The sequence below is a fragment of the Bubalus bubalis genome, chromosome 6 (genome assembly GCF_019923935.1).
Source record: "Bubalus bubalis isolate 160015118507 breed Murrah chromosome 6, NDDB_SH_1, whole genome shotgun sequence".
Taxonomy (NCBI): domain Eukaryota; kingdom Metazoa; phylum Chordata; class Mammalia; order Artiodactyla; family Bovidae; genus Bubalus; species Bubalus bubalis.
This window is the reverse complement of record NC_059162.1, coordinates 108,381,132-108,406,729: the sequence shown is the minus strand read 5'-3', so window position 1 is coordinate 108,406,729 and position 25,598 is coordinate 108,381,132.

Sequence of the window (25,598 nt, the reverse complement as noted above, 5' to 3'; positions counted from 1 at the left end):
TCTCCCACCATCCTTACAAACTGATCTTTTTAAAGCAACGGTTGAGAAGTTCTACTCTTCTCCTCAAAACCTTCAAGACCCCAAGTCCTTCCCCACTGCTTATATCATAAATCCCAAATTTCTAAGCCTGTTTCTGGCTGCACCACTTCTGGACTCATATAGACTCAGGTTGAAATCCCAGCTGTGCCACTTACTGTCTAATCTTGCACCAATCACTTGTCCTCTTTAGGCCCCAGTTATCTTACCTATAAATTGGGAATGATCATACTGACCTTGAAAGATGGCTATAAGGATAGAATGAGAGTTGTAAAGTCTTAAGCAGAGTACTGAACCCACTGTGGGTTTCAGGATAACGTGGTTCTGGGCATATTCCCACCTACCTTATCCTGATCCTGTCCACTCACAGTCCCCAGACCACCATGCACATCAGGTCCCTGAACATCTCTCAAGCTGGATTTCCCAGGCTGAGTCTCTCCTCACCTGCTTCAGCAGCTTGTAAATCCCGGCCCATTCTACCAGGGGCAGCTTACACTCCACTTCCTTCATTAAACTTGGCCCAAAAGTCTCCTCAAGTAAATCGCCCCCCACACATTCACTCCCACCACATTTTACTCAGGTCTCCATTGGAACATCTGCCTCATTGACTGTTTCTGTGTCTGGTTCCCTTTGGATGGTAAGCTCCTTGAGGACAGGAACCTCATCTGATTTATGGCTGCATTCTCCATCAGCCCAGTGCATGGAAGTGTCATTCAACTGGAAGGCAAGGAGATTACTTGAACAGATTGGAACCTAAGGATTTTCAATAAATGCTAGTTAAAAACATGAATGGGTGGGAAAGAAAAGTGGGCAACCAAACCCAAGCCCTTACCCCAGCAGCCTTCAATCTGCTTCCTCTGAAGCCCCCAGGGTAGGTGATCTTAGGGAAGGATGGCAGTAAATGTATATCGCTCAGTCGTGTCCGACTCTTAGCAACCCCATGGACTGCAGCCCACCAGGCTCCTCCGTCCATGGGATTTTCCAGGCAAGAGTACTGGAGTGGGGTGCCATTGCCTTCTCCGAAAGGTATATTTACCATCTACCTTTTATAACCGACTCAACGGACATGAGTTTGAACAAACTCCAGGAGATAATGAAGGACACGGAAGCCTGGCATGCTGCAGTCCATGGGGTGGCAAAGAGTTGGATACGACTGAGAGACTGAACAGCAACCTTTTATTGCACGTTGACCACTCTGTAGGAAGACTCTACCTCTGGTCTTCGTCTCTCTTCTCTCTAAACTTCCAACCCCAAAGGCTCTTCTCATGGAACATTTCCAGACACAGGAAAGAGAGACTCCTCCTGCCCTGTGGATGGAAGCCCAATGTGGCTGCCTCAGGCCTCAGAGCAACGCCTAGGACTGAGGCCTGGAGTTGGGATTCCCTCGTAACTGCTGAGAAGATTGATAGAAATGCAGACCACCAAAGTGATAGCTGTAAAAAAGGAGGGTGAGGATGGTGGCCAGGCTCAGTCTAGCCCAGTTGAGCCTGGAACAGCCCATCAAGATCCTAAGTCAGAGCCATGTCCATCCAAGAAAATGGTGCCCAGAGCTCAGAACCATGCCACACCCATGGGTCCATATATGCATACATATTTAGACTAGCTCAAGATACACACACACACATACATGTGCATACACACACACACACACACCACACACACACACACACACACACACCCCTTTCCCCTGGGAGAAACCTGAGTCGGGGTCTGGAGGTCCAAATTCAATGGCAGTCCTGACCACTCACATTCTACAGCCATTATTCCTCCAGCCCAAACCCCAAGCATCCCCAGCAGCTACCCAAACTCTTGACCCTCAGAGTGCCGGGAAAGGCTTAGCATCCCCCACCCACCACTGTGTCTCCCCGTTGGCCAGGGGCTGGCCCAGGCTGCCTGAAGCAATGGCCCCCAGAATGCAGTCACTGCAGCTGTGTGAACTTGGGCTGAGATATTTGTGTCTTTAAACCTCGGTTTTCTCATCTGTGAAAGAGACTGACAGGACCCACCTCCCCTTTTAAGGATAAAAGAAGTGACATGTACAGCCTTTGCTTTGTTCCTCTACAGAGGATGTGCTCCACCCATCTTCTCTCATTCTATCAGCATCCGCACCACACGCCAGACGCTATTCCAGAGGCTGGAGCTACAGCCATCAGTGAGAGACTTTCGTCCTCCCCAGGGAATGCACCGCTCAATTTCCTTACCTTTAATGGAGAGATAATCTTGACCTAAGGATTAAATGAGATAATTCAGAATGGTGGGATGTCACCCGCTAGAAGCCCAGTAGTTCCTGGCCTCCTTTCCTCCCTCCCGGGCAGCTCTTTAAGGGTCGAGACTGTTAATCGATTTCTGTCAGATCGTCTGTGCTTAGTGTGGCCCCTGGAATGCAATAGGAGCTCAATAAATGGTTTATTCTCTAAATGAGCATTCGGGGAAACAAAAGCCCAAAGACACCTCTCTCTCTCTCTCCCATTCCTCCCTCTCTTTCTCCTCCCATCACACACACACACACACACACACACACACCCACCCCGCAGTGATGAGCTGGGCTCCTCTCTCCCTCCCTCTCTCCCACAGTCCTATCCCTCATCACAGGTGAACCCTGGGCCTCCTGCGGCCCCACAGTCTGGGCTGATGGGGGAGGGACCAGGCTACTGTTTATTCATAACTGGCCTCGGAGGTCGGACTCGGCAGCCCTTCCCCGCGCCCCCGCCCCCGCCCCCAGCCCCACTCCCCAATCCCACTTTCATTTTAATGAAATGAAGCCACCCCGTGGCCCCCACCCCCAAATCTTCCTAAGGTAAGAGTGAAATTGATTTTCCCTTTTAACTCGAAAGCAAGATAAACACATGGCACCCTTAGGGGCGGAGGGGAAGCACTTAAAATAGCACATCTCTGGGAGCAGCCTGCCGCATGCTGAGTTCGTCACAGACAAGGGCTGAATGCAAATCGCAGAGGCAGCAGCTGGGGCCCCGCCTACCCCAGGGGAGCAGGTGAGAAACGGTACCTTCGCCCCGTGGTACCCTCCGCCTCCCATCAAGCTTGCGAGCATCCGCAGGCCGAAGACTGTTCTCACAGACTCGGACCTGGAAAGATTTATCATGGGTCATCCCTACCCGAGCGCCCACAGCCCTGCTGTGATGGGGAGCTTATTACCCCTCGAAGTAGCCCACTGAAGCTCTCTTACTAGAAACTTCTGCCCTTACTGACCCATCCCAGTGTCCCAGTACCTTCCTCCGTTGACAGAGGTCTAAGCCTGAGTCCTTCATCCCTTCCCTACCCTTCTGCTTCTTGAAAGGACTGGAAAACCAAGATCACCACCCCAGGTCTTCTCTTGTCTGACCCCCAGGACTCACAGCCATTTCCCAGAGAGCCCATCCCTGTACGAAAAGATTCTTCATCCCTTGCTTGTCTAGGCTGGTGTCAGAAAAAAAGGGGCAGGTCTCCAGAAAGGATGAAGGAGAAGGAGAAGAATGATGGAGAAAAAGAAGGTGATTGGGGCAGGAGAGGGACTGATATTGACTGAACACTTACATACACCAGACAGTGTATTCAGAGCTGGTTTTCATGATCTCATTTAATCCTCTCCACAGCTCTGTGATTTAGGGACTATGATTATCCCCAGTGTACAGATGGGGAAACTGCATTGGGGGCATTTTTAACAACTTGCCCAGGATCACAAAATCAGTGAATTGTGTTTAATCATTCACCATACTGTCTCAAGGAGTGATTGGCTTCATTTCTCTGACATGCAAATTCAGAATACCACAGCCTCTGTGTAGAATGGAGATATCGGCTACGCCCTACTGGGGTACCTCAAAAAGAAACCCCAGGAGAGCTGGGTCCATGATGATGGCAATGTCTTTCTAGGAGCGAGTTGGGACCCCTGATTACGTTCATTAGCCCCGCTTGAGGCTGCTCTCCAGAACCTAGGGTTGCAGGAGCCCACCTGGTGTGACCTGGTCTCTAATGGGGTGAGTCTGAGAACTTTGGCCCTGGCAGCCCTGGTGTTGTGGCTCAGGCACCCCGGCTGCTTTCTGAGCATCGTCCCACGAACACCCTCTTTGGGAACTGGGGGAACCCAGTGCCTTTTTTGCATTTAAAAGTCCTGTTTGTACATGTGATTGAATATCATGCAGCCATTGAACACAAAGCTGTTGCTCTATATTTATTGACATAGAAAGATGTCCACAACATATTGTCGAGAGAAAAATAGATTTTACACAACAGCATGTGGAGTCTGCTCCTGTTCATTTAAAGCCATGTACATATGTGTTTACAATCAGACAGAGGTGTCTGAGAACATTCACCAAAGTGGTACCAGGGGTTGCTGCTGGGAATAGGATTTCGGGTGATTTTTCTACTTTCTCCTTGGTTCATTTCTGTGGCTGGTTTTTATAAAGAATGAACACATATCATCTTTTACCCCAAAAAAATTATAAACACATTCTCAAAATTCAGGATGCTATTTAGTCAGTGTTATAATATGGGACAGAGCTGAGAGAATTTCAGTGCTTTCTCTTCCTCCACCCTCTCCCTACCCTGCTCTTCCTTCACATCCCCTTCAAATCCTCCTGCAGGAGCTTCTCTGTATAGTGAGGGCTTTGGAGTGGAGTGGCCAGAATTGTCGTGTCAGCTCTGACTCCCTGTATACAATGGACTCGAGAATTTCCACTCCATTAAGGTTGCTAGATAGCTCAGTTGGTAAAGAATCTGCCTGCAATGCAGGAGACCCCTGTTCAATTCCTGGGTTGGGAAGATCCCCTGGAGAAGGAATAGGCTACCCACTCCAGTATTCTTGGGCTTCCCTTGTGGCTCAGCTGGTAAAGAATCCATCTGCAATGTGGGAGACTTGGGTTCAATCCCTGGGTTGGGAAGATCTCCTGGAGAAGGGAAAAGCTACCCACTCCAGTATTCTGGCCTGGAGAACCCCATGGACTGTATAGTCCATGGGGTTGCAAAGAGTTGGACACGACTGAGTCATTTTCACTTTCAAGGTTGTTTGAGAAATAGGTAACATAAGTTAGAGGGAGGCACCTGGACCATGCCTTGGATGTAATGGGTGCTGAATGAACATTCAGGGGGTGGGGGCAAGGGGTGGCAAGCACACCACACCCATGAAGAGACCAAGAGTCCAGAAGTCTTGGGAATACAGCCTCTTACCTACAAGTGGAAAATGACTTTACCTGACATTATTGACCCAGAGACATGCAGTGTTCTCACTCACAGACTTGAAAACTTTGGTTTAACATACATTTTTAACATAACCTGTCTCTCCAGGGATTGGCAAATGACATCCTGAGGTTCACATCTAGCCTGTTTTGGGGTGACTGTCAAGCTCAGAGTGGTTTGTCCACATTTAAAGGGTTGAAACAAACAACAAGACACAAAGAAGAATATGTGGCAGAGATCATAGCTGGCCCACAGATTCTAAAATACTTCTTATGTGGCCCTTTACAGAAAATATGTCCATAGTGGGTGAGGGGCCGGGGTGCAGGGGCATCTCTGTAGCACCCTGGCTGCTGAAGGGGTGGCAGCTAATGAGAGGAGGAGACGGCACAGCTCAGCCCCAGGCAGCTCCGCACATGGTGTGGTGGGAGCAGCCCTGACCCCGAGTCATTAGAGAGACTGTCTCCTCTAGCTAGGGGGGCAGGGACTGGGATAAGCCTTCCCAGATGATTTCCATCCAGAGAGGGAGATGGAGTATGGAGGCTGCAGGGAGGAGCATGAACTGTGCAGAAAACATGCCCAGTGGACTGGGCACTCCTATGACCCCTGCTTTCAAAGGGGCAGCCTGGGCCTTGGGAAGGATTGGCTGCGGCCCAGCACATGCCAGTGGGGAGTGGGGAGCAGGGGACTGAGTCTAGGCAGCGTGACTCTAGGTCCTGTGTCCTCATCCTGGCCAGCAGGATGGTTCTTGGGCACAGCAGGGTCTGTTAGATTTGGGTCGGCAGGTAAAGTTACCTGGAATGTCAGTGACTCACCTGAGAAGCCACGGGTGCCATCTACCCAGCTGCTCAGTCCTGAGGGTGGCCTGGCCTCTGCAGGGAGATCAGAGGCTCTTTTTGAAAGCAGGGGAAAGGGGCCACCCATATTCCAGCCACTGGTCATATGCAGCATCTCCCTCCATCTTCATGACCGCTTACAATATTGTGAAAATGACTCCATTGGACAGAAGGGAAAACTGAGGCTCAAGGAGCTTATACAAGGTCATCAGTTCAGTTCAGTAGCTCAGTCGTGTCCGACTCTTTGTGACCCCATGGACTGCAGCACGCCAGGCTTCCCTGTTCATCACCAACTCCTGGAGCTCACTCAAATTCATGTACATCGAGTCAGTAATGCCATCCAACCATCTCATCCTCTGCTGTCCCCTTCTCCCACCTTCGATCTTTCCCACTGTCAGGGTCTTTTCTAGTGAGTCAGTTCTTCGTGTCAGGTGGCCAAAGTATTGAAGTTTCAGCTTCAGCATCAGTCCTTCCAATGAATATTCAGGACCGATTTCCTTTAGGATAGACTGGTTGGATCTCCTTGCAGTCCAAGGGACTCTCAAGAGTCTTCTCCAACACCACAGTTCAAAAGCATCAATTCTTCGGTGCTCAGCTTTCTTTATAGTCCAACAGCCATACATGCAGAGTGTGAATGTCAGATTCTGGACTTGAAATCATCTCTTCTAACTCCAGAGTCTATGCCTTTCATTGCTGCCTCTTTTGTCAAGTGGATTGGGGCACCTCCTCCTCATCTCTGCTGGGGTAACTCTCTTTTGTGCCCCCTTCTAGGAGGTGCAAGCAAACTACCTGCCCAGCTCCCACTAGCACTGCTCCAGAGAATCTGAGCCAGTCAAGTGTAGCAGATTTGGTTCTCCGAGACAGACTAATGAAGCAATTTAAAAACAATTGTTTGGAACACACAGACATCTGGGTAATAATAGACTACAAGACAACTGACCAGTGAATTTTCTCGGGGCCACTAAAGCAGCAAGACCTACCTCAGCACATGTAGATGGCATGAGACTTGCTGGAGCATCCCATGGGTATCTTGGTGAGGGTTTGACTCACTTTACAGGATCAGCCTGTTCTCTCCCCAGTGTAGACTGGCTGAATGCTGGCATGCATGTGTCTAGGGGATGCTTTTATGCAAATACCCACAGAAATGCAGGTACATGCTCAGCTTGACATTCTCATGTATGTACACCACTACACACACACATTTGCATTCATATGGAAGGGCACTTGTGCATACATAAAGCTGTATACCCTCATGCACATACCCACAGACACTGCGCACATGTGCACGAGCCCATGCAAACATAGAGGCATGCCTATGATAGCAACACAATATTGACCCTCCCTGGATTCCCATCCTTTGCCATGTGACTTTTCAATGTTTCCCACTGAGAGGAGCAGAACGCATTTCCCTGATTTTAAATTTGCATTCAGTCATGTGACTTGCTTTGGCCAATAGAATAAGGTGGATGTGATGATGAGCCAGTTCCAAGGTGAGGACTTGAGCAGCCTCATGTGTTTCGACTTCTCCTCTGACCCTTATACCTCCGACCCTTATATCAACACCATGGAAGAAACATGCCTGTCTAGCACAGGTTCCAGCAGGAGGGTGAGAGAGAGCAGCAGAGTTGCTCCAGCAGAGCCCAGCATGGATCAGCTGAGCCCAGGCAATCCACAGATACCTGGACAATGAGAAATAGTGTGGTCTCTGATGCAGCAAGAGCTAACCAATAAACACATCCAGGGAGATACACACACTCAGAGAGGCAGAGTCAGGCATCATAACAGCCCCCATGAATATACATACGTGCACCTGCATTCACAGGCATTCTTCTGCACATATTCAAGCACAAACACCCACAGAAGGGCTTGTAGGAGACAACAGTGAGAACTAAACCCTATCCTATTCCCCCTCCTGACCTTCCCTGGTGGCTCAGATGGTAAAGAATCTGCCTGCAATGCAGGAAATCCTGGTTCAATCTCTGGGTTGGGAAGATCCCTGGAGAAGAGAATGGCAACCCACTGGAGTATTCTTGCCTGGAGAATCCCACGGACAGAGAAGCCTGGTGGGCTACAGTCCATGGGTTCGCAAAGAGTCAGACAGAACTGAGCAATTAACACTATTTCCCCTCCATCTCTGGGGGATTCTTTCTTGCTGTCATCAGTGGAGAGTCTGTGAGTGTGAGCGGTTTGCTCCAAACTCCCTCTAGAGACATCAAGCCCAGCAGGCTCTGGTCCCGTGGTGGCAGGGTTTTTCTAGATCCTCCTCTGAGCAGCTCTGACATAAGCCCCAGTGGTGGCTCAGATCACAGCTTCCTCAGGAAGGAGGAAAAGGCTGTCACCCTGTGACTTGGGAGCAAGAACAGAGGGAACAGCAGAAGTGGCAGGGCTGTGGGCGCATAGGAAGCCCACAGTCCAAGGTCCTCTCATTCCATGTCCTGGTGAGCAGATGGCCAAGGGCTCAGCGATGAGCTCCAGGCGATGTCTGCCCCCGGGCTGCGTTGGGACCTCCTCACTCCCTCTGTGTGCGTGTGTGTGCATGCAGAAGGGAGCAGATGTGAGCTCGAGGCAGATATCGCATGCCTCTCTAGCAACTGGCTGTGAACATGGGCCTAGCAAGATGGGACAGCTTAATGGGATGGGGGGATGTTCAGACTCGTAAACCAAATGACCTGAATTCGAATCCTATCTCCAGCATTTCTAGCTGGGCGAGTAACTTAGCCTTTCTACTCAGTTTCCACATTTACAAAATGGAGAAAGTAATACATGAGGATGAAATGAGATCATTGCAATGGAAGCCCCTAACTCAGTGCCTTGCACAGAATCTTAGTAAACGGCCATCACCACTCCCTAGGCCACTGGCTCCTAATGGCTGGAGTGATACCTAGTTTTGTTTATTTTGTACAGTTGCAGTCTCAGGGCCTCAGTAAAAGTGTTGAATGAATGAACTAATGAATGAGAAGGTAGAGGACAGGAAGAAAGTATGAATGAAAGTCCGCAAGGTCTTTAGGGACGTGAATCAGGGTTAGATTATGAGCCAGATGGTGGCTGCCGGATATTGGGGCAATCACACATCTGCGGCCCCTTCCATGGACACAGTCCCATGTAGCTTCCTGAGCGTTTTCACAGCTCTTAAGTTGTTAAATCCTCCCCGCTGCCCCCATTTTAGAGATGAAGAAACTGAGGTCTGCAGAGATGAGTCAGTTCTTTTGACTCAAAACCTCAGGAACCCTCCCCTACCCTCATAGTTTCTCTCAGAGTGAGAAGGACTTTTGAGATCCACTACTCTTTCTCAAGGAAAGAGAGGTACTTAGAGGAAAACGACCATCTTAAGGCCACCCAGTAGGAAGGACCCTGTGTTGCCTGAGCCTGAGCCCAGTGCATCCTGAGGTCCCCTAAACATTCTACGACGCTCATGATCTAATCTGTACACCCCCAGACTGATGACACACAGAGCTCAGAATGGATTACAAACCTCTAATCTCAGGCATGGGAGGAAGGCACCCAGCATGTGTGTGAGAAGGGGAAAAATCCACCCATTCAATCAGAAAAGTGAAGGTGAAGTCATGTCTGACTCTTTGTGACTCTATGGACTAGCTTGCCAGGCTCCTCCTCTGTCCATGGGGTTTTCTAGGCAAGAATACTAGAGAGGGTTGCCATTTTCTTCTCCAGGGGATATTTCTGACCCAGGGATCCAACTCAGGTCTCCCACATTGCAGGCAGAGTCTTTACCCTCTCAGCCACTGGGGAATCCTAAACATTTATTAAATACCTACTGCATGCCAGTCTTACTTGCCAACAGCTAGGGTCATAAAGACAGAAATAACATAGACTTCACCCTCCAAGAGACCACAGTCTAGGGGAGGGATACAGAAGTTCACAGGGCATGGCAGTTCCTGCTAGGAGAGAAGATGCTAAGTAGAGAACTGGGGGCTCCTAACTCAGACTGGAGAGCGAGCAGAGCCTAATGAACACCCGCAAGAACCCCCCAGAAGACATGATCCAGTGCCAATTCTAACCAACATCATTCACCTGTTTTGATAAGAGGCTCAGCCTGGCCCCTAGGTCCTGAGCAAGTCAGCTCTGCCCCTATGTTTGCATCCTGCCTCTCAAAATAAAAGCTCAAAAGTTATCAGACCCACCCACTCTTCTTTCCCTTTTGAGGGCCTCACTCCCCACCAATATCCATACCTCCAGTTGCTTATCAAAGTACATCCCCCAGGACTCTGAGAGGAGTTCTGCTGAACAAAGTTTTCTCCAGGTCTGTAAGTTTCAGTGAAGATTGAGGGGCTCTTAAAAGAGGTGTCCAGGCACTCCTTAGTTTGGTGCTGCAGGGAAGCCGTCCTGAAGGAGATGACACCTGAGTTGGCTCTTGAAGGAAGAATAGGAACAAGCAGGGTGAAGGATAAAAAGGAAGTTCCAGGCAGATTGGCAGGTGTCAAGGTGCTAGGATATGAAAAAGCCTGGCCTGCTTCAGCAACCATCAGCAGCTCTTATGGCTGCCTTGGAAACAAAGATGGGAAAGGGGTAGTCATGTATTGGGGAAACCAGCAGGCCCGGGATTGGTTGTCAGGCACATCTCTCAAAGGACAGGGAAGGGGCTAAGCCATCCCTTGGGGGCAGGGAGCACGAGGCAGATCAGCTAAGAGCCTGGAGAGGAAGGGTGGTGATGCTGGCTTGTCCAGGAGCACAATCACCCCTGCTGCCCACCCATTTATTCATTTAACAACTCTGTGTGTTTGGAGGTGACATCAGAGGGGCTTGATCACATGTGGCCCTGGGCACTTCAGTGGGAACTTTGGGTTTAATTCTGAGTGATCTGGGGAAGACACTGGAGAGTAGGAGGGTAGACTGAATGGCCTGGAAAGCATCGTGCAGAGACGGGTACAGACAGAGAAAAAGAATGAACCCTGAAGCCCTTCAGCGTTCGGGCCTGGGAGATGGTGAGGAACCCGCAGGAAGACAGGAACAGCAGTAGAGGGAGCCACGTGAAAAAAGGGCTTCAAGGGAGAGGACACGGCCAGTGAGTCACCTGCCCCTGAGGGTTAAAGGACTGACTGCTGGGTTGGAAGCGCTCAGGGCAGTCCTGGGGAGATGGGCTCAAGAGAGAAAGTGTGAAGGAGCTTGGACCCAACAGACACTGACACCCTCGCTGGGGCTTCACTGCAAAGGGGCCTGGAGCTATCAGAGAGGGTGCAGTCAAGTGAGGGGTCTTTTTAAACATCGGGTGTATAACTAGAGCACCATGTTTATGACGGGAATGACCCAGTTGTGGTGGGAAAAAGTGGCGAGGACAGCTGCGTATCATGTCCTCCAGTAGGTTCACGGGACTCAAGTCCTGTGGCCAAGTGCAGGGACTGGCCTTGCACTGGAGCTGGGTGGCTCCTCCGTAGTCCCAGGCCAGAGGCAGACCACGTGGGCGCAGGGAGCTCTGCGGACGTGGGTGGTGGGTGTTTGTGAAGTTCACTTCCGATTGCATCTGTTTTCCCAGGAAAATAAAAGAAGATTGTCACTGAGCATGAGGAGCAGGGAGGAGAGATCGGGGGTAATTTCTCCCAGAGGTGTTTTCATCCTGGGCTGCCCGTGGGCTGGACCACATTGCATCTTTCCTGACTTACTAGAGGTAAGAAGAACACAGCTGCCTCTGTCCCTCCCGCAATTGCCCAGGACCCCAGGGGAGCCAGACAGCACTCCACTAGCCCCCAGGCCCTGCACAGCATCTCTCAGCACACTTCCTGACTAGGTTTTCCAGAAACAGGTCCTGAGGGCTCAGAGTGCCCAGACCCCATTCAGCCTCCCCCTGCCAGTCCCACCAGCCCAGCTCCAGAGGGCGGGGGACGTGGTGGGGGGGTGGCTGTCTGGGAGCCAGGTGGAAACTTCCTCGAGGTGTCTTCCGGAGGCCTTGCCTGCAGCCAGCCCTGCTCACAGCCAGCGACACATCTTTTATCTAGAGACTCGTTAGTGTTCCTGCTAAACTGTGTGATTCCACTTGTCAGACCCCTCAGAGGAAGGCAGACAGGCTTCAGGTGCCTGCGAGATGGGATAAGAGAAGCAGCTGTCAGCTCCAGCCTCTGTCTCCCTCCTCCACGCTGGCTCCTGCATGCAACCTCCCCACGACAACCACATTGGGATGGGACGTGCCGGCATAAACCTCAGATCCCAGGACCTCATGTTTCTGAGACAGGCTTCGTGCCCTCTCAACACACTTTAGCTCCCTTATTCCTCAAAACAGCCCTGAGTCTGAACTAACATCATCCGCACTTTACCAATGATGGCATTAAGGCTCAGAGATGTTAAAGAATTTGCCAAGGTCACCCAGCTGGAAAATGGAAGAGACAGGATTGGAAGCCAGGCCTCCCTGTTAAGAAAGCTCTCCACAGCACCTTTCAGTGCTTTTTCTAATAGAGTTTTCCCAAGATGGGTCCCTGAGGGCTCAGAGTGCCCAGTCCTGTCCAGCTCTCTCCTCAGCCTATCTGGCCAGATTGTCAGACTGCTCAGGTTCAAGTCCTGATTCGGCCATTTACTACTTTAATGCCCGTGAACACGGCACATTAACCTCCCTAAGCCTCTACTTCCCCATCTGTAAAATGGGAGCGTGGCAGAACCTTCCTCCCATGGTTGCCACAATAGCCCTTGTTGTGCTGAGCCAGATACTCCTCCCCTCAACATGCCCCAGAATGTGGTGTGGACACCCCAGGCAAGAGCAGGGTCAAAACAGGCCCTCTCCTCCCTCATTCTGACTTCTAATGATGCCTCCTCATAGTCATATCAGTCCCTTGGCCCACATAAAGTTATAGTCCCCTCTGTCTCCTAGATCTTTTTTAACACAAATATCAAAGAAGCTATGCAGGAGACCCTGGTTCGATTCCTGGATCGGGAAGATCCCCTGGAGAAGGGAAAGGCTACCCACTCCAGTATTCTGGCCTGGAGAATTCCATGGACTGTAGAACCTGTGGAGTTGCAAAGAGTCAGAGATGACTGAGCAACTTTTGCTTTCATCAAACAAGCCAAACTGACTTTGCTGTAAAGAAAGTGAGTCACCCCGAGCAGGAAAAGAATTAGATGCAAAGTCCCATCCCAGAGGTTTGTGTAGTAGCACAGATTGTCCCCATCACCCAGAAGCCATCAGATAGACATTCTATGTAGATAAAAGAAAAGTGAAAGTGAGAGTCGCTCAGTGGTGTCCAACTCTTTGCGACCCGATGGACTATACGGTCCATGGAATTCTCCAGGCCAGAATACTGGAATGGGTAGCCTTTCCCTTCTCCAGGAGATCTTTCGAACCCAGGGATCGAACCCAGGTCTCCCACATTGCAGCTGGATTCTTTACCAGCTGAGCCACAAGAGAAGCCCAATACTGGAGTGGGTAGCCTATTCCTTCTCCAGGGGATTTTCTCAACCCAGGAATCGAACTGGGGTCTCCTGCATTACAGATGGATTCTTTACCAACTGAGCTATCAGGGAAGCCCCTATGTAGATGAGGTTGCTTGTAAATGCAAATAGGGAGTGGGCTGAAGATTAGGAGGGAGCAAAACAGGGGGTGAAGAATCTACTCCTGGAGGAGAGAAAATGAGAAGGAGGAGACAGAGCGGGAAGACAGCCCGAGCTCATGATTGCAGGAGATGAGGCTTGGAGGTGCTTCCCTGCTGGTTTCGTGAAAGCTCTTCAGGATGAGAACCAGAAGAGCCCTGGGAGAATCCTGCCAAGCTGGGGTGGCCATTCAGAACCAGGATGGGGGCCATAGAGCCAGAGGGACCACCAGCTTCTGCAGAGACCAGAGGGACCCAGTGTACCCTGAGTACAGTATTCAACCCACACAATAACCTTGTGAGGTCCTTTTCACACACAAAGACAATAAGGGCCCTTGAGGCTCTGCCTGGTAAGAAATGTCCAAGGAGCCATTTGCCACTTTGTTTCTTGCAAACCTCCAGTGACAGAGAGCTCAGGGCCTGTGAGGCTCGTGACTAGTGCGCGGTCACACTAAATTCACATAGGATGCACTCGACTCCGCAGCCCACAGCGCACAGGACTTGGAAACCTCCACCTGGACCTTTCTGCCTCCCACCATGAGGCTTCCAGCCAGTTGTTCTGGACACCACCACACGGCTTTCCCCATTGCCTACTGCCCCAGAAGAGGGCTTAGGTAACCAGGTGGTGCAGGTCGGATGGGGTGGCTGTGGTCTGCCTACCCAGAGGTCTCAGCTTGGAGAAGGGAGACCTTGTTACTCTGGGGCCACTTGTGGGTGGAGTAGAGGCTGGCTGGCCTGGAGTGAGAGAGACAGACAGAGAATTAATGAGAGAGAAAAAAATGAGATGAAATCCTAGCGGTTCCCTTAACTAGAGTGTCCTATGGAGCCCAAGAGTATATCAGTTCTTTCCCCTACCTGAGATAGGAAAAAAAGGTAGAGGCCCCCTGATTACAGGGACCCTGACTCCCTTAGCAGGAAGTTAGCAGAAAAGTGAGGCTAGCTCCAGAGGGCTTGGGACCAGGAAGATGGAGCACAGCAAATGGCACATCACCAATCCTCCACCTCTGCCTGTGGCAGACATCACTAATCAGTCATGGCACCCTATCTTGATAAATGGATGGATGGATGGTGGTTTTCTTTTACCTAGCAATGTACACCCTGAGGGCCTTGGGCCCAGTGAATATAACCTCTAACAACAGGAAAATTATGCAGTTTTGAAGACTGAACTTGATCCTGGAGGTCAAGGGCAAGTTTCTAACAGAGGCTTAAAACACTCACTATATGTTGGCTTATGGGCCAATTAGATCATTTGGGGAGAAGGCAATGGCACCCCACTCCAGTACTGGAAAATCCCATGGATGGAGAAGCCTGGTAGGCTGCAGTCCATGGGGTCGCTAGAGTCGAACTCAACTGAGCGACTTCACTTTCACTTTTACTTTCATGCATTGGAGAAGGAAATGGCAATCCACTCCAGTGTTCTTGCCTGGAGAATCCCAGGGACAGGGGAGCCTGGTGGGCTGCCGTCTATGGGGTCGCACAGAGTCGGACACGACTGAAGCGACTTAGCAGCAGCAGTAGCAGATCATCTGGTGCAGTTTTCTTTTTCCTAGCCCTGGTCACAAGCAGCCAGGGTTTGAGTCCTGAGCCCATGGAGGACAGGACAGAAGCCACATCTGTACATCCCATCTTTTGCCAGCACACCAAAAGCAACAATCAGTGCTTGGGAAACTGAACCATCCAGGCTGTGATGTTAGCTCCACTCAGCGCCCAGCTCTCTTAACTTTCCTAGAACGATCTAATCAAAGGCTCAGGACTATTTTTACCTGATTAAGAGGAAAGCCTAGAATCAGAGTTTCTTTTTAGCAGCTGTGCCACCAACAAGATGCTACGACAAACAACTACAGTTATCTCAGAACACACAGAGCAAGCATCATTTGGTCTTCTACTGGGCCTAATAAGACCTCTTGTTTTATTGGTGTTAGTCTCTCAACACTTGACCATTAGGATGAATTAGGGCTGCAGAAAAGACTCTGCTAAGGGAGTCCTCAAAGCCTGAACCACACAATCAGCCAAATCACCTCAGTACCATTTATGGGACAGCAGGTCCCCATAGCAACATAGTCAGGATGTGATTGGCTGATTTTAAATAATGAGGCACCTACAGATACGCATGCAGACCTGAAGCTGTGATCCTACCTGGGAAATAGCTATTGAATATATAGGGAAGGCTGAAAAAAAGAAACCCCTGAAAGGGACAGTGGCCAGCTGTCCACTCAGAAACTAGCCTCTCAGGTGAAGTTCAGCAATGGACACCCCAAACATGCTTCTCCAATCTGGCCAGTGTTTGGAGCTCTAATGCTCATTGCCTTTTATTATAGAGCATTTTACAGCAGAAGTGGTGCACTCAACCAGCCTCAATACTCTGCCTGTGGCAGACATCATTAATCGATCATGACACTCTGTCTTGCTGAGGCTGGGAGTAGACTGAGACTACTTCAGCACAGAGCTCCAGCCAGCCACTACCAACTGAAGATGAGATAAAACTTAGTTGCCAGTCTGCTTTATGGCTTTTTTAATGATTAACTTGGGTCAGAATGGGAATTACTGACCTTCTTAACACTGGCCATGAAGACCATCTTGGCATTTGCTTTAGCTTTGATGTACTAATGCAGGATGTTCAGGAGGATGTTTGTGGTTCCAAGCAGTAAATTTGGCCCCATAAGGCTGGGAGTATGTGATATACATGGGGCCTTATGCAGTGCCAATTGGATGGAGCTCATTTAACATTATGTCTGCCTAGCACCCCATTCATCTTCTAGAAGCAGCTGCCCCTTCTTTGGTATAATGATTCCTATTCTCTCTCCAACAATGTGATTTTTTGGTGGGCTGCTAATTATAATACCTACCCCATGGTAGTAGGTATTCCTACTCTCATTGTGTACCTACCTCATGGTAGTAGCTGTACCCCTGTGTAGTTCAGTTCAGTCACTCAGTTGTGTCCAACTCTTTGTGACCCCATGGACTGCAGCATGCCAGGCTTCCCTGTCCATCACCAACTCTGTACTTCAGGTATAGACTAATCATGGATGAGAAACCTGCCCTGGGCCAGACAGAGGCCTTCCCTGAGAGTTTTGGACCCAGAATTAAGGGAAGAAGGGTTGATCCTCTCTGCTGATTAAATTGAGGGGTGCAAGGCATGGAAAGTACCAGTAGTCATTTCTTGACATGTGGAGAAATTTGGTCTGAGGAAACAAAGCTGACTCATAAAGATAAGAAGATAGAGCAGGAGAGATAGTGAGAGAGAGATAGTAGAGATATAAAAATAGATATATAGAGATAGAGAAAACCTAGTAGTTCTAGTTCTCCCCCAGACCAAGCTATACCCCTTCAACAATCATATGAGTTTTCTAATAAAGCCCCTTTGGGGTTGCACTTTAAAGTTGAGTTTCTGTAACTTGCAACCAACAGCCTGGACAGAATCCAGTAGCATTGTAAAAACCCACAAGAGGAAGAGAAGACCACTGAGTGGGTCTCCTGGCGGCAAACATAAAAAGCTCCCTGGGAGAAGGGTTTGTGTTTGTCATGGGATGCAGGTGGTCATAGTGATTCAGAGAGCCTGACCTGGCAGGGAAGCACCCACGAGGAAGGGATTTGTACAATTATACTTTTTTATTATTATTATTAAATTCAATCCTTTGGGCTGTTCCTTGGATGTCATGTGGCCTAGATTCATGATTCTTGGGTCTGTGAGGCAAGCTGATCTCAGTGATCTCTAGTACTTTGCTCCGGGGTTCCCAAGGAATGGGGCAGTATCACAGATACAGTAAGGAATAAATGCATTCTTGGAAACAGTAAGAAATAAATACATTCCTGGGAAGAGGGGCCATATCTCTGCACTGCCCTCAGGTCCAGAGAGCAGCAGCATCCCACACACTTCCCTGCAGGACACACACTTCTGAAAATAGCCAGGATAGGAGGGTGTCTTCTACAAACACCCACATAATCACTCATGCTTTCAAAATAGAACTGCTGGTACTGAGTATATGACGGCTCACATGCTGGGCCCCTCAGATACAGATAAAAACACATGGTCCTGGCCTTGAGGAAGGCTCGTGCTAGTGGGGCATGGAGACGTGGTGTAGTATATGGTGCAGTGGTTTTCAGCAAGGTGAGGGATTCTAGAAGTCCAGGGAAGAAGGTACGGTGAGTTAACCTGAGGAAGTACACAAAACTTCACATCTGAGAAGAGACATGTGTGCTGAGTAAGAGCTCATTCAGAGGCTAGGATGCTAAGATTTTCTTTAAATTCCCAGACGTTCCCAAGTGTGGTAGATACCTCACTGTCACCTTGGAGATGTCTTCCTGTATAACAGATTCTAAGAAGCTAAAAACTACCTTTCTCTGACACCTTCTGTAACTAAGCTTTTGCATGTAACCTAGGTTTTGCCAAGCAGACAGGTCTGATGAGACGTGGAAGGCCATTGTGAGCCCGGTGATGTGGTGTCTATGGGATCATCTACAGAAATTTTGGCTAAGGGTCTTCTATGAAGTCCCTAGTCATAGGTACTGCGCAGTGGGAGGTGGTGGCCAAAAGGCTTCAGTAGAGCAGTTCTCTTTTATGATGGGACATTCTCCTGGCTTTGTTTCCTGACCCTCTCAACAATTCTGTGTGTTGCTTGACCTGTAAAATAAATCCCTTTATTTTAAAAGCACCTGGAGTAGATTCATTCTGCAACTAAGATTCCTGAGCATCAGGTTCTGCTTTGGTCTTCCTTCCACTCGAGCAGTACAGTGCCGTGGTTCAGACCAACAACTCTGGCTTTAGAAAAACCTTGGTTTAAGTCCCAGCCCTAACATTTTCTACTAATGAAACCTTGGGACTGATAGCAGTTTCTCCACCTATAAAATGGTGGTAATTATTATATGTACTTCACGATGTTTTATAGAGCTCAAATGAGATAATATATTGTAAAGAACATAATACTAGACATGCAGCAAGTGCTCGGTGGATGGTTCTTACTATTACAGCTTAGATTTCTTCACCAACCAACTCGGTCTTTACACTGGTTGTGAAAAGTCAATTTAAGATTGGACAAAAGAGCATTCATGCCATAAAAAAAGGAGACCTTGACAATCTGGAAGGTGAATTGAATGAGATGAAATAAAACAGGAGTCAGCGCACAGTCCGAGTCTCAGGTAAAGAAGATTTGAACAAAGACAGGGAGGCTGAGGCACTGGGCTTGGGTATAATATATATGAGACAGATTTGTGGGATCAGAAAACAGATCAAAGAGCATCACTGGTGTGTTTTCACCAAAAACCTAATACAGTCTTTGGCTCTATCAATGGAGGTAAAGTGTAGAAAGGGGGAAGTTTTATTCCACTCTGTCTTGATCAGCACATGTCTACAAAGTTGAATTTAACTCTTGGGAATCTTACCATGAGGGGAATGCAGAGACGATCCTGAATTCAGAAGCCACCTAGGATAATAGCTAACTTTTATTGATCTTTTATTATATACCAGAAGCCATTCCTAGCCTCATGCTTCATTTTTCTCTCAGAAGGCTAGACTTTAACTCTCAGAAGCTGGGGTAGGCTGTGCAGAGTCAATTCTGACAAGAGCCACGCCAAGGATGCCAAATGCATGGCGTTCATGCTACCACTCACCCCCTCCCATCCCATGGCAGACATCACTACTCGATCACAGAACTTCCTGAGTCTGAATGTGGCTTCCAAAACCTCTACTTCAGCCAACACTGCACTCAGTCAAAGATGAATCCTATAGACCAGTCCTTCACCATATGGACAGGATGGATGAGCGGTGACCTTGCTGTGAATTGAACTGTGACCCACATGAACAGAGATCGACCCTCTTTCAAAATGGGCCAAAAGACATGAAAGAGAAGCTGGCAGGGCCTCCTAGGGTTAGACACAGACTAACACTTGTCCTCAACACTGCAACTGTGGAAACTTGGTATTATTAATGCACCAAAGTGGATCAAGCTTGGTAACAGAGAGAATGCTTTATATTTACCAAATCCTATTTCATTTTCTTCTTTCTAGACACAAAGGAAGACTACATATCCCAGCCTCCCTTGCAGTTAAGTCATGGTCATGTGATGGGGCTTGACCAACTAATTATAAGCAGAATTGATTTGCATCAACTCTAAGCCAGACCACATGCCCTTTCTTCCCCTTCATCACGGACCTTGGAGGCCATGCCCTGGGAATGGCAGCATCACAAGATAGAGGAAGCCTGGATCCCTGAATCACTCTTAGGAAGAAAGCGCCAAGGCTTGCCGCCCACACCGTGTCAGACTACATATATGAGCAAATGCTAAGTATTGTTGCAGTGACCTCCCGAGATGTCAGAGTGTATTTGTTAATGCAGCAGAGCCTAGCCTAGCCTAGCCTGATTGCAGAAGTTAACACCTAGTGTCTCTTCAAGTGTGGCTAGGGCTGCTGGCTTTAGAATCATCCAGGAAGCTTATTAGAACCGCACATACTTGATTCCACCTCAGAGGACCTAGAACCATAAACCCTGAGAAGGGCCCAGGGGTTTACAACTTTAGCAAGCTGTATACTTATTCTCTCCGGAGTTTCAGAACCCCTCACTGCTCAGCCACATTCACAGGACCCAATCTATCACTTTGTGGTGAGATGGAACCCTGGTCAGGACTACCTTTTTCATGGACATACCATAGGGTCGCAAAGAGTCAGACATGACTTAGTGACTGAACAACAGCAACGTTAATGAAAGAAACTGAATTCCCATCTGAAAACCACTTGGGGCCCTGGAATCAGTCCCAGGGATTTGAGAAAAGGAATCTTAAGTGTCTCAGCAGGAGCTATATAGCCTGAGACTCTCCAACCATCACTGCACACTCCCTTGCACAGATCAAAGAGGACACCTTCTTCCCCGGACCACACTGAAAGCAGATAGCCAGCATTCTGCTCCTGCATCACTCTCTTTAGATTCTATAAAGGATCCCCTCTTACTTTCCCATCTACTCCCCAGGCAGGAACCAACAGTGAATTAGGTGATGCCCTTGAGGCCATCCCAGGAGGCTTCACACAGCATCTCAGTAGCCCCTTACTGTCCATCTCCATGAGACTAGGCAGGGGGCAGGGGTACACCCCTCCTATGTAATTTGACTCTTAACTGTCCCCTGTCTGCAAGGTGTGAGAGCAACTTCTCCCCTTGTCTACCAACCACAGGGGCTCCAGAGCACAAGATGGATTTGAATCCCTGCTCTGCCACTTACTGAGCAGGTGAATTGAGGCAAGCCATTCCATCTCTCCAAACTGCAGTTCCCTCACCCGTCAAGTGGGGATAAAACAACAGCCACCTTCCACAGTGATGGTTACAGGACACGTCTCTTCTTGACAGCCCCTATATAAAATGTTCTCAATCAAATGTCAAATGAATGAGGACCTCTATAGGTGATGTTTGTGGGTGACCAGGTATGTATGTAGGAAGAAGGGCAAATGGGGTGGAGACCATGGAGATTAAGAATTAAGAGCCTGTATTTTGAGAAAAACCTGCCTTTGAATTGTCAAGTACTATGTGGCCTCAGTGGAAAAGGCAATGGCACCCCTCTCCAGTACTCTTGCCTGGAAAATCCCATGGACGAAGGAGCCTGGTGGGCTGCAGTCCATGGGGTCGCGAAGAGTCGGACACGGCTGAGTAACTACACTTTCACTTTTCACTTTCATGCATTGGAGAAGGAAATGGCAACCTGCTCCAGTGTTCTTGCCTGGAGAATCCCAGGGACAGGGAAGCCTAGTGGGCTGACGTCTATAGGGTCGCACAGAGTTGGACACGACTAAAGCGACTTAGCAGCAGCAGCAGCATGTGACCTCAGTTTCTATATCTTTAAAGTGGGAGCACTGATCCCTTTGTCATAGGGTTGTTTTAAAGTTTAAATGAGTGTGTGCTCTGGTGCACAGATGCCTGTGTGTCTGTGAGTATAATATAATATCTGACATTTACTGGGCGCTTATTATATGCCAGGCACTATTCTAAGCACGGTGCTGTATTAATCATTAACCCTCACAACAACCCATGAGGCAGACATTCCTACCCCCAGAGGCAAGTTGAACCATAACATTAAAATAAACTGACAAGAGTTCTCACTGGTAAGGTATCAATAACCCTTCCATTTCTCCTCTAGTACTGCTTTTTTCCTCTCCCTGATGCTAAGAGGTGAGGAGCAGATACAGAGCCCACATCTTGCCAGAGGCTGAGCCCACTCAGCTGCAGCCCAAGGACTCACCTCGTTTCACTTCCCAAGGAGCTCCTGCAGTCCTGGGGAGCTCCATGCAGTGTTCAAGGTAAAAGGGGAACAAATAGGACAGAAGCAAAAGAGTTGGCACTGTTTCTCCAGAATCCCAGAGCCCTGAGAGGTCATATGTCCATGGCCCATCCTCATCTGCGGGCAGGACCAGGCTGACCTAATCTGATTTCAGTTGCATCCAGGGATTTGATCAAGTCATAAAAATGAGGCTGTCTTAACACTAGGGCCCAGGGATCACTCCCTTGTTCACACCTTAGAGAAGCGCTTGCCATGTGTGCCTGGAGACACAACCAGGGATGTCCCCAGTGGTGGGGATTATAACTGAATGTTTGGATAAACAAGGTGTGTCACGGGCACATTCTGGAACCCTATGCGGCCGTAAGAACACATGAACGGCAGCTCCACAATCAGCTTGAAGAAATCTTTAAAAATGGGATTTTTGAGTGAAGAAGTTGCAAAATAATTACCTTTTTTGTCATAAGAAGAAAAACAAAAACGTGGACTTCCCTGGTGGTCCAGTGGTTAGGAATCCACCCGCCAGTGCAGGGGACATTGGTTCTATCCCTAGTCTAGGAAGGTTCTACATGCTGTGGGCAACTAAGTCCACGTGCTGCAGCTACTGAAGCCCACACACCTGGAGCCTGTGCTCCACAACAAGAGCAGCCTGTGTTCTGCAATGCGAAGCCCGCACATGGCAATGAAGAGTAGCCTCTGCTCACTGCAACTAGAGAAAGTCCCCGTGCAGCAATGAAGACCTAGGGCAGCCAATTAATTAATTTTTAAAAAACCTCTCCAAACCCAGACTTTATGTTTTTAAGAAAACAGCAGAATGATAAACGCAAATTTTAAATAGCGTAACCCTTGACAGGGAGCAAGGATTTACCATGAGGGAGAAGCACAGCAGAGTTTCAGTAGTTCGGGAAGGTTCTAGTTCTTGGGTTGGGGTGGAAACATCAGTGTTCATTTTATTACCTTCATAATACACACACACATACACATGCATACTTTTATTTGAATCAGGTGTTAATTTAGAAAACAATATTATTCTTATAATATCTTGTATATAAATATATATGTGATATATACAACAACAAATCTCCCTCCTGCTTATCCAATGAGTCCTTACCATCACACTAATAACAGCAAATATTCATATGACCCTCGGGACCGGGTCTTTCTCTAGATGCTCTACATGCATTTGACCTCCATGAAAAGTATCACTATTATCTGCATTTTGCAGATGGTCAAACTGAGTCAGAGAGGCCACCTCACCGAAGGACATGCACCCACTAAGTGGCAGAGCCAGGATGCACCCCAGCCCACCCAGTTCTGGGCCTGCGTCCCTAACCACTGGACTGAGCCTGTGGTTTGCCTCCATTATCCTATTTAGTTCTTACACTGGCCCTTGCAGGGATAGGTTAGTTATTATTCCATCTTCCAGAAGAGGAAGCCAAGCCAAACTTCTGCCGGCAGGAGAGAGCACATTTATAAACCTCTTTCCTCACCACGCCCCCAGTGGACCCAGCTGATGGATCATGGCACAGACTCAAGACCCGGCCCTTGTAGGCAGGTGTCATTAATCAATTAAGGTTGGTCCACACTTTAAAACCTGTTTACCACCCCTCAGCCTAAACAATCTCCACTTCTGCAGGCCCTAGTGGTCCTCCCAGCCCTTCTGTCTGAAACACCTCTGCCCCCTCCTCAGCTGTGGACCACACCTGACTGCCACTGGGGCACTCCTGGACCCGAGAGGTTGGTCTTCCCACCATCCAGTGTTCCACGTCTGTTACAGATCAAAACTGGCCTTGAACAAGCCTCTGACGCCCCCTGCCTCGGTTTCCCCAAATGTGACTTGGGCAAAAGGTTGCATGACCTGTACCGATCCTAAAGCAACATCTGTGTCTCTGCTTTCTGCCTGTCTTGGAGGGAGGGTGAGTTAAAGACCAGGACCACTGGGGACCTCATTTCTGGAGAATCAAGACTTTGGGGGCCCTGCTGGCCTCACCCCTCCCCGAGCCCTGGATTATACTCCAAGCTGCTCCTAGCAGCAGCACATTGCAATAGATATTAATTGCTACATTAAATTCTATGATACTGCTTAAGAGAATGTTCATTTAATTTCCCTGCAACTGTGGTCAACCTGATCTTTAATCGAAACTGACAGGCACAATTTAAATCAGGTAGCAAACTCCCCTCTCTTTAAAGGAGCCAAGAATGGCATGAATATTAAATGGGTCAGGACAGTTGGCAACACTAATACAGTTTAAATCGGAACAAGCCTCAGCTACAGCTTTTAATTATTCATGCTCTCCTGGTAAGTCAGGCCCTGACAGCGGTGTCACCAAGAGTTCAGGCAACTTCCCCTACGTGACATGAAAGACAAGGGGGGGGGGGCAGGAGGGGGCGCAGCGTGGCCCTGGGTCCTGGGTTAGGCCCGAGCTGTCTGAGGAGGGTAGTCCAGCTTGGAGAACGTGCTTGAGGGTTGTCCTTTGCTGCCTTTGGTATCACTTAAGTGCTGTTTGCAAAATCAGGGAGGGACAGGAGTGGAACTGGAAAGGAGCCTGGGCAGAGACAGAGGAGCAGCCGGAGAGAAAGATGGGCAGGTGGGGACATACCTCAAGCTCAGAGATGGAGACAGACAGGCAAAGAGACAGAAACTGAGCTCGGAGCAGAGATGCATGGAAACAGAGCCAGAGTTACATCAGAGGCACAGAGAGACTGAGCAGCGAAGGCCAGGGGATGGGGGTGCAGTCCAGAGCCAGGTATCCTTCTACGAGGACCACAGTGAGGAGCCTAACCATCAGAAGGAAGCAGAAACTCAGAACACGTCCCAGAGATGGTTGCCTGGGGACCAAGGGTGGAGCTTGCTTTGCAGACACCAGCTCCTGGAGTAGCACAGACGTCACTCAGCATTTCTCGGGCTGAGCCAGGTCCGTAAATCACTCAGGACATGAAAAACCTGTGTGCAGGCTTAGACACAGCATCTGGCAGCAGAAATTGTGGCAGGGGCAGTGAGGGGTCTGGGGAGAGGAAGGACAGACAGAGAGAGCAGACAAGAGAGATCAGAGACGAGCCAGACAGATGGAAGAGACAGGAGGAAAGGCTGAGAGAGACGATGGTGGAGAGAGAGGCCCGGAAACATGGGAAAGATGCACACTCACGGAGCTGGGCTGAGAGATGCCCAGGGAGATGGTCACAGGCAGCAAAGCTATGGAAAGAATTGCCTTTGCACGCTGACCTTTGAAATGTTTGCTGACAACTTGCAGTTCTTAACGATAACATGCCCTCCTCTGCATGAGGCACTTACAAGGCTGTAAAACATTTTCCCACCCACTCTGACACCCCATCCCTGCCCCCTCCCCAGACTCGCCAACTCTAGTGGGGCATTCTAGGATATTCGTTATCCCCAAAGCACTGCCCTATACTAACCTAGACCAGTTAATTGACCCACATTGTCGGTTATGAGGCATTTATCTGTCTCTTCCTAGTCATGCCCTCTGCCTGTATTACCTCTTGAGTGGATCCGCATGGTGTAGTGCCCAGAGCACTAGAGGAAGAGCCACTTCCAACTGCCAGCCCTTGGGCACAGGAGCCTGTGTCTCCATCTGCCCGATGGACAGTGAAGCTAGGCCCGGATGACATGAGTGACCACATGAGGACCTGAGAGACATGGGAGAAACTGTCAGAAGAAGGCTGTTTCTTCCTTAAAGGGCACCTGGACTGGGGCTGTCTGCCCCAAACCTAATCCTCCACAAAATCAGCCCAGGCAGTGTTCTCCTCTGCTTTAGAAATGACAG